Raw genomic sequence first — 16282 nt, 5'->3', positions numbered from 1 at the left:
CTTTCTTTCTTGGGTTTGGAGATAGGGGTTGAAAATAAAAGAAGGGGGAATATAGAAATATATAGGGATGAAAGGAAAAAAAAGTAGATTAGTGAATTTACTCCACAACTTAATGCCTTAATTGTTACTTTCAAGGTTATTTTTAATTCACGGGTATAGAATTTTGTATATAGATGTAAAATAAGCTTAATTTTTGATACATCGGTATAGAATTCAAATTTAAGATTATTCTTCAAATACACATTATATATATTTCTACTCTAATGTGAGGTATTGTACCGATACAATTCAATTACAATACAAGGTTTAAGATCAAATCATGGTCACATCAATTACTAGTTTATTTTTGTCACAAGAATATATATGCTAGGTGTAACAGATAGATATGAGTCTATAGAAAGATAAGGTGAAATAGTTAGATTATGTCTCCAAAATGCTCAGAAACATGCAGAATATGATATTTAAAGATGTTTCTGTTATTTTAAAGATTCATTGACAGACAGATTGACTTCTAGGAACACCTCAAAGAAGATGATGAGTATCAAAGAACCTCCTTATGGAGATGGCTTCAATCCAGCCACTGGGCAAAATGTCCTCATTTCTGCCACCGACAGAATTCTGCCTTAAAAATGGGCAAGTTTGCATTCAGGCAGAGTCGACAGCCAAACTCTGCCAAGACAGGGTAAGCAAATCCTTAATAGTCCCTGCCTCACAAATATGTCTGTCAGATTTATTGGGCCAGAAGGCTGAAGATGATGCTTCAACATTATAGAGAGTTTTGGGTGACTGTTCAGGCAGCAACCTTTATTTTTCTGTGTCTTTCTATGTCTGTGACAGACATATGTGTGTATACACACACACACACACACACACACACACACACACACACACAAATATATATATTGATCTGATATAAAAAGGTACAGATGGAATCTATTTGATATCCAAATATTTAATGTTGATCTATGTCATAACATATGTGTAGTTGAAGCTTTGGTTTAGATAGTGTGTCATAGACAAAGACTATGGAGTCCCCAATTCTCTTATCTTTATTCTGTTCTGAAAATCTAAAAATTGTTTATTTTGATGTCCAAGAGTACTGGTAAACATTTACAACTTCGTACCAAGACAAATTTGTTACTGGTCTCTAGAATGAAATGTACAAATGAAAAATTCTGTAAATTCAGTTTCCAAATCCTCAAATTTGAAAACAAAATGTTATATGATAAGAAATTGCAGCAAGAGTCCCAATAGGATGCCTTCCCCTCTGTCCCAGTTTCCTGGTAAGTGAAGGCTTTTGTGGGACATGCCCCTTGGGCTAGTATGCAGATATAAGTGAGTATATACCATTTGATTCTTTCTGCTTCTGGGTTAACTCACTCATTATGATCATTTCTAGCTCAATCCATTTATCCACAAATTTCGGGAATTCCTTGTTTTTAATAGCTGAGTAGTATTCCATAGTGTATATGTACCACAGTTTCTTTATCCACTCTTCTACTGAGGGACGCTTAGGCTGTTTCCATGTTCTGGCTAATATGAATAAGGCTGCTATGAACATGGTTGAGCAAATTTTCTTGTTGTGTGCTGGAGCATCTTCTGGGTATATTCCAAGGAGTGGAATAGCTGGGTCTTGAGGAAGCCCTATTCCCATTTTTCTGAGATAGCACCAGATAGATTTCCAAAGTGGCTGTACTAGTTTGCATTCCCACCAGCAATGAAGGAGTGTTCCTCTCTCCCCACATCCTCGCCAGCATGCTAAATGAGAGACGCATGGGAGAACAGCAAAATAAAAGGATACAGAGGGTCCTAGAAATCTACAAGTAGAACAATATGATAGGCAGATTTGGGCCCAGGGGTCCCGCTCAAACTAAGGCACCAGCCAAGGACAATACAGGAGGTAAACTTTAAACCCCTTCCCAGATCTAGCCAATGGTCAGAATATTCTCCACAGTTGAGTGGAGAGTGTGATATGACTTTCTCACATACTCTGGTGCCTCACATTTGACCATGTCCCCTGGAGGGGGAGACCTGGTGGCACTCAGAGGAAGGACAGCAAGTAGCCAAGAAGAGACTTGATACCCTATGAGAATATATAGGGGGACGTAATCCCCCTCAGGAACAGTCATAGGGGAGGGGAATAATGGGAAAATGGGGGGGGGGGGAGGAATGGGAGGATACAAGGGATGGGATAAACATTGAGATGTAACAAGAATAAATTAATTAATAAAAAAAAAAAAGAAAAAAAAAAGAAAAAAAAAATAAAAAAAAAAAAAAAAAAAAAAAAGAAATTGCAGCAAGAAACCAAGGAGGCTTGCAAAATTAGAATATTTATAAATACATACAGAAAGGCATTTTTTGACCCCTTTGAATACCTCAACTCTTCCTCCTAGTCTTCCACAAAACTCCCAAGCTTGGCCTGTGTTTAGCTGTGGGTTTCTATGTTTGTTTCCATTAGATGCTGGATGAAGCCTTTCAGAGTACAGTTATGCTAGGCTCCTGTCTGTAAGCATAGCAGAGTTTCATTAGCAGTGCCAGTGGTTGGCTCCCTTCCATAGGATGGATCTGAAGTTGGACCAGTCATTGGTTTGCCATTCCCTCAATGTCTTCTCCATCTATCCCTACATTTCTTGTAGGCTGGACAAAATTTGAGTCGAAAATGTTATGGGTAGGTTGGTGTTCCCTTCCCTCCACTGGAAGTCCCAAATTTTGAGTCAACACAATGGAAAAGTAAACCTGAGAGATTTTCCCTGCTAGAAATACTAGGTCATCAAATAAACGTGATTTTTCAACTGTAATAATACAAACATCTTCTATTAAGTAATTCCTGGTTGAAATTTGGTGTCATGTAGTAACCACAGAAACATTCCTTTTTCAAGAATAAAATACTGTTTCATGGTAAGTCCTTCTTAAAAACACAGACACACTTAGGGAGGGGGAGTAACAAATTTATCTTCAGGTAGTTATATCACTAGAGACACCCAACTTGAAATTATTGTAATAGTCAAAATATTTTCATATGCATTTTCATACATGGCTAAGAAATTGATCTTTGAGCCTTGGGTGGAGGGATGATGTAGATGACCCATTTAGGGCTGAACATTTCTCAGTCTCTTAATCTCTGACTAGTTTTGGGTCTCTGTTAATTGCCCTCTACTGCAAATAGACATTTCTTTGATAAGGCTTGAGAAAATTCGCTTTTGACATCTACATTTTATCTAACTGACTCTAGATAAAATTTACTAAGATACCTTTTATTTCAGTTTCTTCATTTGTAGAATGGTACAAATAATATAAATTTTTTGCATTTCATAAGAGTAATTGTAATCAACTTAAAACATGAAAAGATGAATAAGTATTACTTCTTTTCTCACTTTTATTAGTTCTTTGAGAATTTTATGCAATGCATTTGGTCATATTTATGTCTTTTTCATACTTCTACAAAGTCCATATCTTTTTGTACATACCCAACTTGATGTCCTCTTTAAAAAATTAAGTTTACTTTGTGCTGCTCATATGTTCTTGGGTATGTGGCCTTCACTGGAGAATGGTATACTCATCAGGGGATAAATCCTTAAAGAAACTTTATTTGCTTCTCCCTTCTGCTATCAACTACCAAGAGCTCACTAGCTAGGAGCAGGTCTTTGTCTTCATTATGGTTACTATTGATATGATGAAACGCCATGGCCAAAAACAAGCTGAGGATGAAAGGATTTTATTCATCTCACACTTTCACTTCATTGTTCTTCATCAAAGGAAGTTATGACTGGACCTCAAGCAAGGCAGGAAACTTTGAAGCAGTGTCTTGACCTGCAGGACAGTCAACAGGAGACCCTAGAAATGGAGAAGAAGGGGGACAAGGAGGGGCATGAGAAATGGAGGTAAGACAAGTTTCTGATCAAGCCTTGTTTATTAAAACTCTTCACAGATTTCTAGGACCCTCTGGATCCTTCTATTTTCCCATTCTCCCATGCTTCTCTCACCTAAAGTCCCAATAGGATGTCCTCCCATCTGACCCACTTTTCTGGTAAGTGAAGACTTTCATGGGACATGCCCCTTTGGCTAGTGTGCAGATATGAGTATATGCCATTTGACTCTTTCTGCTTCTGGTTTAACTCTCTCATCATGATAATTTCTAGTTCAATCCATTAGTCCACAAATTTTGGGAATTCCTTGTGGGGACTGACTTTCACAACTCTGGTGCACCGTATTTGACCACATCCCCTTGATGGGGAGGACTACTGGCACTCAAAGGAAGGATAGCAGGGTACCAAGAAGAGACTTGATATCCTATGAGCATATACAGGGGGAGGAGGTCTCCCTCAGTCACAGACATAGGGGAGAGGATTAGGGGGAAAGAGGGAGGGAGTGAAGAATGGGAAGATACAAGGGATGGGATAACAATTGAGATGTAATATAAATAAATAAATAAATGAAATGTTTTAAAAATCCTCACAGAGCTTTTATGGGGTTACTGGGGCAAGAGTATTTGCATAAGCAAGCTTGCTATGGATACCTAACTGTAAAATGCTCCAGCAGTTATCTACTTTTACAGCTGCTCTAACCACAGAGGGAGGAAAAGTTCCAGAAAGAGAGAAGTTGTAAATGATCTGGTTAGTCAAGCAAACAGCTTCCAGGACTGCTGTTCCCAGAACAGGGTGGCCTCACGAGCAGCTGTCCTTTATCTGATCTTACCAATAGTCTTACTGGAAAAGGTAATTTATAGCCGGAGTGGAGTAACTCTCACTATGAGCTCAGGGGTCTTAGAATGACCATCCCCCACAAGGCAGGACCTGAGGCTGAGGTCATAGAGGGGTGATACTTACTGTTTTGCCCATGTAGCTTGCTTAGACTGCTTTCTTATAAAACACAAGACCATCAGCCCAAGGATGGATAGCACTACCCACAATATGCTGAGTCCTTAACCATCAACCACCAATTAAGGAAAAAGATGCTGTCTATGACATGGATTCTGTTGCCTGCTTTTAATAATTTCTCCCTAATGGGGCTGCCTTGCCTGGTCTCAGTAAAGGAGAAGGAGCTCAGTCCTGATGTGAGTTGACATGCTGGGATGGGTTAGTGCGGATGTCTCCTTTTCTGAGGATACAGGGAAGGAGGATAGGGGGAGAAGGTTGGGAGAGAGGAACTGGGAGGAGCGGAGGGAGGGAGCTATGATTGGGATGTAAAGTGAATATATATTATAAATAAATAAATAAATGAAAACGCCTTATAGGTTGGCCCACAGCCCGATCTTAGGAGGCATTTTCTCAGTTGAGGTTCTCTCCCCTGAAATGACTTTAGTTTGTGTCAAGTTGACATAAAATTATTCAGCATAGACTTCATGACCCAAACCCCTGTTTGTGCTATAATTATGTCTGGTTTTAGCTTTTGCAGATCCTGTGCGTACTGTCTTAAAAGATGTGAATTTATTTGTGTCCTGGCTTGTCCAGAAAACAGTGTTTTCTCATAGTCATCCATCACCTCTGGCTTTTACATTCATTCCTCTGTCTCTTTCAGCATAATATCTGAGTCTTTTGTGGAGATATGTGATGTAGATGATCCATTTAAGGCTGAAAATTCCCCAGTTGTAATCTCTGCACTTTGAACAGTTGCTGGTCAGTGTTAATCACCATCTACTGTAAAAAAGGAAGCTTTTTGATAAGGGTTGAGAGACTTACTAATATATGGATATAATGATAAAATTTTAGACATTTGCTTAAGGTTATGTTAATTAATTCTTCTTGCCACCTAGAGCTTGTAATCTGTGCAGCCACAGATTCTTGGGTTCCAATAAAGATACCAGGTATGGGTTTTAGTAAGTCAAGCAGGCCTTAAATACAAACAGAAAGAAGTTGGATATTCTTGTAACATTCATTCCAGGATTGCAAAAGTGGGCATGTCTTACGAGACTGGTCATTGTTGTAGATCACATGGTTAACAGCTCAGTAAGACTGGTGATTCCTTTGATCCTATGGTACCATGCATAATACCTCCTGAATGTCAGAGCTATCCAGCAAGGATGAAGTTTGAAATGAGTTATCAGCATGCATGATTTAATCATGTTCTGAAATTAAAGTGTTTAATTTCTGTAGCTATAGGCTCTCACCACCAAGTTCAATGGGTAGCCAAGACTATTGGCAATTACCTGCAATGTCTGGTAATCTGTGAGACCTCACTTGCTAAGAACTGCAAGGTATTAATGCATCTTGTGCACTGGGCTTTTTATGTGCTATGCTTTGGTTTCTGGTAGGAACATTTTGCTTTGCTACAGAGTAACTCCATTTAAACTTTTTAAATAGGCTTGTGTATGTATTTGAGAAATCTACACTAGTATAATTCCATATTTGTTTTATATTTAATATTATTTATCTCTGTTATTTATCATTTACCCTGCCACACAACTCCTTCCCATTAAGCCCTTTTCCTACAAATAGTCTGCACAAGAATCTGTGCAATAAATCACTTATACTACTGCACTTTATTTCCTCTCTCTTGAAATCCCTTTATTTCTGTCACTAATTTTTTTAACTCACTGATCTTATAGATGAAAAATTAATGAATACATTTGAATTCGTTAGCACAGGAAACTTTATGAATGGGATTCCAATAGCATAAGCATTAAGGCCAACAATTAATAAGTGTTTTCTCATAAAACTAAAATGCTTCTGTACAGCAAAGGACAAAGTAAAGAGGTTGCCTACAAAATGAAAAAAAAAATTGTTAGCTATATATCTGACAAAGGGTTATTATCTAGAATATACAAAGAGCTAAACAAACAAATAAACAATTCTGTTCCAGCAGACATGGAACTAAACAGAAAGTATTGAAAAGACAAAGTACAAAGGGCCAAGAAATATTTTTCAAATGTTTAACATCCCTATCGGTTAAGGAAAAGCAAGTTAAAATGTTTTTGAGATTTCATCTTTTTTGAATAGAGTGGCTAAGACCAAAAAAATAAACAAGCCAAAATTGCAAAAGGAATATTTATTTATTTCTGGTAGTAGGACAACCTGGAAATCCATGTAGAAATATATCAAAAGTCTAGTAATAGATATAACACAGGATGGTGTTCTTGGGCATTTACCTAAAAGACTCTATATCCTGCTGTTGAGTGTTCATACATGTTTACAGTGTACTATATAAAATAGGCAGCCTAGATGTCAATTGATTATCCATTGATAATGAAAATGTGGTATGTTTATACTATATTATTTAGTTATTAAGAAAAATGAAATTATGAGAATTTCAAGTAAATTAGTAGAGCTGGAAATAATCATTCTGAGTAAGGTGACTCAGAATTAGAAAATAAATATCATATGTTCTCTCTTTTTCAAGAGATAGTTATGAACCTTCAGATATGTATGCTCTAGTAAATATTAATTCCAATGTTTTTAATTTTAATTTGTTATTAATAATAATCATGGAAAATATATTAGCACTATAACAATTTAAAGTTTACATATAAGGAAACTTATCTGAAAATGCTTTTAAGATAGAAGGATATCACTTAATTATAAAGAGATAAAGAAATTTTATTTAAAATATAACTGATTCGTAACCGGTACTCAAAAATATAGTAGTTCTCATTTCAAATCCTTTCCTCTTGATAACGAATTTCAAAACTTTAGGATTAAAAAACTTTAAAAAATTTGTCTTTTTAATATTCAGATTATGTCTCGGTTTTTATCCCCTCACTTGTATCTTCCTGCCCTCCCTCCCTCCCTCTTTTGCTCTATTCGTTTACCCTAGACCTCTGACAGAGGACCTTCCTCCCCCATCATACGACCACAGCCTATCAGGTTTCATCCAGATAGCCCTCTTCCCCTTCCTCTGTGTTCTTGCCAGGCCTCCCCACCAAGGGGAAGTAATCAAATCGGGGGCACCAGAGTTCATATCAGAGACAGTCCCCACTTTCCCCACAACCATGGAGAATGAGCTGTCCATTGGCTAGATCTGAACAAGGGGTTTAGGTTCTCTGCATGCGTTGTCCTTGGTTGGTGCAACAGTTCGTGCAGGCCTCCCTGGGTGCAGATCTGCCAGCCTTGATGGTCTCCTTGTGGGGCTCCTGAGCCCTCTGGATCTTAGAAAGGTGAAGGCAGATGAGAACATAGCTTGAGGATCTAAGGAACACTTAGAGAATTCTGGTCTGACATGAAATTCTGGAGTGTGGACAGTAAAAGAGGAGCAGCTGAGAATTGTATTTAATGCCCTGAGAAGACAAGGTAAGAACTATTTTGCAGATATGGCTGGGGCATTTCATCCTCTCTGACTGATTACACATATTATGCTGGCTGCTGAAGGTGTATCATTTAGCATTTCCTAGGCCCTAGGAAGAATGTAACTGGCAGAATTTTGAAGCATATGGGGTTATCTCTAATAGGCAAGGGAAATTTTGAGTTGAAGGTTTTATGGGTGGGTTGATGTCACCCTCCTTCCACTGGAAGTCCTGCCTTACTACAGGAGGTAGTGAGTACAGGTCCTTAACCCTGCCATTAGGGATCTCTGCTAGTTTCACCCAACCTATTGATTTCCTTTTTCTCTCCAGTTCCTCCCACTCCCATTCCCCACTGCTAACCTATGCTCTCCCCACACCTGATCCTCACCCCCATTACACTTCCCACCCCTTTCTCACACAGCTCCCTAAGTCCATCTACCTCATGGGTCTAATTTATTTCCTATTGGCTTCTTTGGGTTTGTGGGTTATAGCATGGTTATCCTGTACATTATGGCTAACATACACATATAAGTGAATACACACCATGTATATTTTTCTGGGTGTGGGTTACTTCACTCAGGATGATCTTTTTTAGTTCCATTCATTTGCATGAAAATCGCATTGTGTCTTTGTTTCCTGCAAGAAGTGTAAGGATAAAGGTGGAACAGAAATTGAGGAAATGACAAACCAATGACTGGCCCAACTTGAGACCTACCCTAGGGGAGAGAACCAACTCCTGACCTTATTAATGATACTCTGCTATGATTGTAGATAGGAGTCTAGCATAACTGTCTTCTGAGGGGGTTTCATCGAACAGCTGAAGGAAATAGATGTCCCACAGCCAAACATTAGGCCAAGCTCAGGGAATCTTGTGGAAGAGTGGGAGGAAGGATAGAGGGAGCAGGAAGGGTCCAGGACACCACAAGAAGACCTACAGAGTAAACTAACCTGGGTCCATGAGGGCTTACAGACACTGAAACACCAACCAAAGAGCATGCGTGGGCTGTACCTAGACCCGCTATACATATGTAGCATATATGTAGCATGGTCATCATGTGGCTCCCTTAACAAAGGGAGTAGGATCTATCTCTGACTCTGTTGCCTGCCACTGGATCCCTTTCTCCTAGCTGGGCTGCTTTGTCTGGCCTCAGTAGAAGAAGATATGCTTAGTACTGGTGTGATTAGCGGTATCAGGGTGGGTTAGAGTCCAATAGGGGCTTCCTCTTCTTTGAGAAGGAGAAGAGGTAATAGGGGGAGGAGATGTGAGGGCAGGACTGGGAGAAAAGTAGGCTTGGGGCTGGGATTAGGCTATAAAGTGATTAAATAAATAAAATAAAAAATAAGTTAAATTTGATTTGGATCCATTAAAAAAGTCACCTCTTCTTCAACATAGTTTTGTTCTATATCATAGAACCATTTGAATACGTGTATTTGTGTACTTTGTGTATATACTAAAGCTCTATATATTCCTTCAACTGCCAAAAGCTGTTCCTTGCCCATTCCTCAGGGATAACGTTCAATATATCAATGGGTCAGCTCACATATAAGAGGCTATATATAATCAAAAATTCTGGAAATCACGTTCTGGGATATCTGTATATAAAATTATAGAGCTTATACAATTACACAGTGTTTATAAATTTATGCATATGAAACATAGTTAATACTGTAAATTAAGGCCAGGTGGTGGTGGTGCATGCCTTTAATCCCAGCACTTGGGAAGCAGAGGCAGGAGGATTGATGTGAGTTTGAGGCCAGGGTGGTCTACAAAGTGAGTCCAGGACAGCCAAGGCTACACAGAGAAACTCTGTCTCAAAAACAAAACAAAACAAAAACAAAAAACAAAAAACCCTGAAAATAAAACAGAAACAAAAAAATAAAAACCAACCAAACAACAACAACAAAGCAAAACAAAACAATAAAACAAAAAACAAAAGCAGCAGCAGCAGCAGCAACAACAACAACAAACCCTGTAAATTAAGCTTGTAGGAGAGATAAACACGTTTTTGTGTTGATCCCAAGTGGTAAATGGGGAACTAGTGAGAGAGCAGGATGTTTATCCCCTTAGAAGTGGAAACACTTCGTGGGGGAGCATGGATGTTGCCAGCTGAAAACATCCTAGTAGAGACTCTGAGAGGACACACACACACACACACACACACACACACACACACACACACACACACACACACACGCCCAAACAAGAGGCTTGAGAGAGAGAGGATTTGAGATTATTTTGGCCATTCATCCCTGCACTTTGAGAGATGCTCCTAGAGAGAACTTCTCCAGGGAAGGCTTCAAAGCTTTGGGCTCCAGCTGAGGAGGCTCTGGGCCTCAGCTGCTGTTCTAGGTTCCAGCAGCAACCTTGGTTGAATTGTGGGTTTACTGAAATTCTGCTGACTATGCCAGGAGAATCATTTCTCGGAACAAATATGCTTAAGGTTTCATTATTGTGTTCTTTAATCTCCTTTTCCTATTTTTTTTTTTGTGTGTGTGAGACATGCTGTTAGTGAATTCATAATAAAGTATAATAAAGATCATTATTAGGATGAATCAAAATCTCCATAAGATGCCTGCTAAAGTGTTTGACAACTGGTAAATAAAAACATATATACAACAGCAAAACCAATGCTGTTTTTTATTAAACAAACTTTACTTACAAAAAACAGTTTAAATTGAGTTATCTTATATAGGAGAATTATGCTCCCAGAAGCTATTGATTGCTGGATAAATAGTCTAGTACCTCCATTTCAGTTATTGATCAAAAGGGTTCTAGAGACTTACAAAACAATATAGGCAATTACCATTGCTCTTGATTGCACATCAGAACTTGAAAGTAAGACCTTATTGTTGAAGACACTACACAATTTAGACACAGGGCTTGGAGAAATCTAGCTAGTACTGAAAAGGAAGCTTCCTCTCTACTAGTGTGAAAAGTTAACCAAATTAATCAAAAAATCTTACCTGTCTGTAAAGCATGCGAGCTACAGTAATACCTGATATGGCAAGATATGTCCAGTGGGACAATGGTGGCACAGGGTTTTTTTGTTGCTGAGTTTTTTTCTTTCGGTTTGGATTTAAGGCCTGATCCATAAGAAAAAAATCAACTAATTTCTTTTAAAGAAAAATTCACCTTGAACCTGTGGAGGAGGTGGTCATAAGGCCTAGAGGTCAACCTAGTAGCTTTATTTTGGTAAATTGACATATCAAGCTGCATTCTAAAAATGAATCCCTATGCTTGTAGATTAATAGAGCACTTGGTCCTCATCAGATAAGTGTCTTTGTACAAGAAATAGCAGTTAATGCAGAAACTGAAAATTGGTTATTGCACAGAAAATGTGTCTTTGGAATGTTCAGCCATAAATGGGACATCTATGTCATACCCCATCTTTACAAGGCTCAGGGAATATCACAGAAAAGTGATGGGATGATTGTTAAGAGTCATGAATCAGGGAGGACTGGGAATAAACAGTATCTTTTGGATCAGAAAGGATAATTGCGTTCATCACTCACAGCAGTTTCCTGCTATGGTTTTCTGCACATAGACCTGCCTAAGAGCAAGCCACTCCACATTCTAGAATGCATGGGCAAGGAGCACATGAGCCCTAATTCTTAGCTGTGGAGCTATAGATGGCTTATGGCTGTTAGTAGGAGAATCAGTATTCTTCAGTGGTGTGCTCTCTAATCGGTTGACCATTATTCAACAGATGGGACCATGCCCATGAATATTTGGGTATCAGGAATTGGACATAATGGGATATACACGGACACACAGATACACACACATGAACAGACACACACAATATAATATTATATGAAGTTAAGAGAGGATGTGGGGAGAAGGAATCTGGGGGAGTTAGAAGGGGAGTGAAAATGATAAAAAAAAATAGATGTGTATGAAATCTTCAAATAATAAGAGTAATGTATTGATCAAAAATATAAATAATGTCCTTGAGGGATGTAAAGATACCTCAGCAGCTAAAAGCACTCGTTGCTCTTCCAGAGGACCAAGTTCAATTCCCAGCATTCACAAGGTGACTATCAGCTATAGCTCTAATTCCAGGGGACCTGGTGCCCCATCCTGGTCTCCATAAGCACCAGGCATGCATGTGGTGCAGTTATACATGCAGGCAAAATTCCCATAGACATAAAATAGAATAAATTGTGGTGAAGGAGGTGTAGTCTAGAAGTTCCTTTTGTTTTAAAATTACATTATTAACAGAAAGAAAATTACATCACTACCACATACTTTCTTCTCCCAGGTCCCTATTAGCTACCCTCTCTTGAACCCCTTTCATGTCCTCATCTCAAGTTGATAGCTTTTTTTTCTTTAACTATGAATGTGTGTGTATATGTGTGTGGGGGGGCATTGGGACATGTGTATGCACACACACACACACACACATAACTTGCTATTTTTTGTTGTTTATGTATATATGATGCTTTCAGGGTTAAATGCTCTGCACTGGATTCCAATGAAGAGACTCATCTCAGGAAAGACTAATCTCCTTCCTCCAGAACTTATTTGACTGTAGTTCTTTATACAGGGGCCTCTCATAAGTCCTCCCCCTTTGTGCTACTGTATCTATTTATATTGCCATTGTCTCAGTTTTGTTTATGCAGACGTTTCTAGGAAAGAGTGTTTCACAGCAGACATCCTGGTATTCTGGTCTTTACAGTCCTTCCATAGCCTCTTCTGTGGTATCCCCTGAAACACAGGTCCATGGATGAATAGATATGGCATAAGTGTATTCTTGTGCCTGAGCTCCTCACAGCCTCTTGATCTCTGCATTGTGTCCAATTGCTGTTTCATATGATGGTCTCCATTTGCTGTAAAGAGAGGCTTTCTTGATAAGGAGTGAGAGCTACATTTATTTGTCAGTACATGGTTAAGATTAAGAATATAGTATGGAATTAATGCTATTCTAGAAAAGTGGTGATAGTTAATTCTTTTCTAAGAGTCTATGACCTCACTAGCTCTAGTACTCTGCATGATTTATCTCTTCTTGAAGGGAACCTAAAGTCCAATTAGACAGATGTTGGTTGCCACTGCAATGTCAAAGGTCTTTTTCGGCATCTAATGTAATTTTGTCTTTCAGTTTGTTTATGTGGTAGATTACATTTATTGATTTTTTTAAAATATATTGAAGCATCCCTGGATCTCTGTGAGAAAGCCTAATTGATTATGGTAGATGATGTTTTTGATGTGTTCTTGGATTCATTTTGCAGGTATTTCATTGAGATTTTTTGCATCTCTGTTCATAAGGGAAATTGGTCTGTAATTCCCTTTCTTTTTCAGCCTTTATATGGTTTTGGGTATCAGGGTAACTGTGGCTCCATAAAAAGAACTGTGCAATATTTTTTTACCTTTCTGTTTTGTGGATTACTTTGACCACTATTTATTGTTGTTAAATCACCAGTATGACCTAATAATGTTTATCATTAGGCCCATAATTATTATTACTGCAGTATTATTTAACCCGCTAGCAATCAATCAAGACACAGACACCTGTCATATTTTAAATAACTTTAGTTAACCTGGGTCAGGGTAGATATTAATCCCCTAAACTACTTCTCACAGTGTGATAGGTTTAGGATATCTGTCTCAATCTCATGCCATTTGCTTCTAATAGTTTCTACCAAGCTATCTCCCATCCATAATCCCATATACTTGCTAATGTTCTTCATCTGGGCTAAATCTTCCATCCATGCCAGCCATGTGCTTCTCTGCCTAACCCATGATGGTGTGACCTTCTCCTCACCTCCTCTCTGGTCTCTGTTGTGAAGATTCTCTGTCTCTCTCCAAGCCCAGGAACTTTAGCCATGCCTGTCCTATTTGTCCTACCCAGGTGTGATGGCCTTTTATTGATCAAACAGGTTAGGCTCTTAGGCAATGTGGGTCACAGAGACAGTGAGCAGTAATTAGCATCAAAATACATCAGACCAACCTCCAACAGCTATTGATGTTAACCCTTCTTTGAAAGAAATTGTGCTAAAACTCTCTGGTCATGAGATTTTGGGCACTGGGGAGGGTCAGGAGATTTTAATGAGTGCTTCTATTTCACCACAAGCTATAAGCCAGTTTAAATGCTTATCTGATCTTGATTTAGCTTTAGCAAGTGTATGTATCAAGAAAAATTTCCATTTATTTTGCATTTCTAATTTAACAGAGTACAATTTTTTAAAGTATGTCCTTATGAATCCCTGGATTTTCTTGGTGTCTGTTATTATGCTTCCTTTCATTTATAATTTGGATCTTCTTTTCCTATGTTTTAGTTAATTTGGCTAAGTATTTGTCAATCTTACTGTTGTTTTTGCAGTCAACTCTGTTTCATTAATTCTTTGTATATTGTTTTGTTGCTTCTAGTTTATTGATTTCAGCCCTGAGTTTATTTCTTGTCTTCTGTTCCATTTGAATGTGGTTTTGTTCTTTCTTTCTTTCTTTCTTTCTTTCTTTCTTTCTTTCTTTCTGTTTTAGATTTTTCAGGTGTGCTGTTGTCCTAGTAATATGAGGTATCTCCATTTTTTTTTTTAATTTAAGGACTTAATGCAATAAACTTGACTCTTAGAACTACCTTCATTGTGAACCATAAGTTTGGGTATGCTGTGTCTTTTTGTTGTTGTTGTTCAATTCTAGGAAGTTAATTTACTGACCAATTTTCAATCATGAGTGAGTTGTTCTGTTTCCATGAGTTTGTAAGCTTTTTAGTTTTCTTTTGCTGTTGGTATCTAGCTTTAATTCATGGTGGTCAGATAAAATGCATGATGTTATTTCAATTTTCTTGCATCTGTTGAAATTTGCTTTGTGTCCAAATATATGGTCAATTTTGGAGAATTTTTTGTAAGGGGCTGACAACTCTGTGTTCTTAGGTTTTCCATCTCTAGGATTCCCACAGTTTGTGTGTTCTTTATTTCTTTTACTTCCATTTTAAGGTCTTTGACAGTTTTATCCATTTCTTTCATCAGTTTTTTGTATTTTCCTGTTTTTCAGTAGGGATTATTTTCATTTCCTTCACCTAATTTCTTATATTTTCCTGTATTTCTTTAAAGGATTTATTCATTTCCATTTCCCGACTGACTGTATTTTTCTATATTTCTTTTAAGAGATTTATTCATATCCTCTTTTAAGGATTCCATTATTTTTATAAAGTTGGATTTAAAGTCATCTTATTTTGCTTCAGCTGTGTCAGGGTGTCCAGGGCTTGTTGTTGTGGCATAGCTGCATTCTGGTGATGCCATAATTCCCTAGCTCTTGTCGATTATGTTCTTATGCTGGCCTTTATCCACCTGGTTGATCCTGATCTTGGCTAGATGATCTTGATGCTGACAGGACTCCTCAGGGAGGCAGGCAGAGCTTTGGATCTGACAGTAGAGCTCAGGGAACAGCAGGCTTCTTATATCTGCTGGCTGGGTGTTTTGGGGAGCCAGAAGGCCTGGATGTCCCTCTGCTTGCTATGTCACAGGTGGAACTGGCAGGTAGGAGAAAAGCTGGGCAGGGTCTAAGATGGATGTTTCTGGGGACCTGCAGGCCTGGATATTCCTGGAGCCCACAAGTCTTATCCAGAGGGAAGGTTATTGAGCCAAGGGAGGGCGGGAGGGACCATACCGTTCCTATATCTCCTTTCCTTCTCTACTTGCAACCTCCCATGGTAGTTGCCAGTTTAATTTCATGTCACATGTGTTCTATTACTCTCAACATGCTTCTCCTTTCCTTAAGATTTCTTATTTTTCTTTAGTTTTGTGTTCTATACCCAGAAAATTTATATGTAGTTGTATGCAAATTAGAATATAAGTTGTGCAATTGAAAAAAATGTGATAATTCTCTTTCAGAGTCATAGTTACTATGATTTATAGTAATAATTTCCAGATCTATTCATTTCCTGTGAATTTTGCAATTTTATTTTTCTTTATAGCTAAATAAAATTTCATCCTACGTATATAACATATTTTCTTTTAGATATATAATTTAATATATCCAAGAAATATATAAACATGTAAATATGCTATGTTAATAAAAATAAATTATACAAAAGAACAAATAAATTGTCTGAAGATGAATATGAAATA

This window comes from Acomys russatus, chromosome X (genome assembly GCF_903995435.1).
Source record: "Acomys russatus chromosome X, mAcoRus1.1, whole genome shotgun sequence".
Taxonomy (NCBI): domain Eukaryota; kingdom Metazoa; phylum Chordata; class Mammalia; order Rodentia; family Muridae; genus Acomys; species Acomys russatus.
This window is presented reverse-complemented; position numbering follows the sequence as displayed.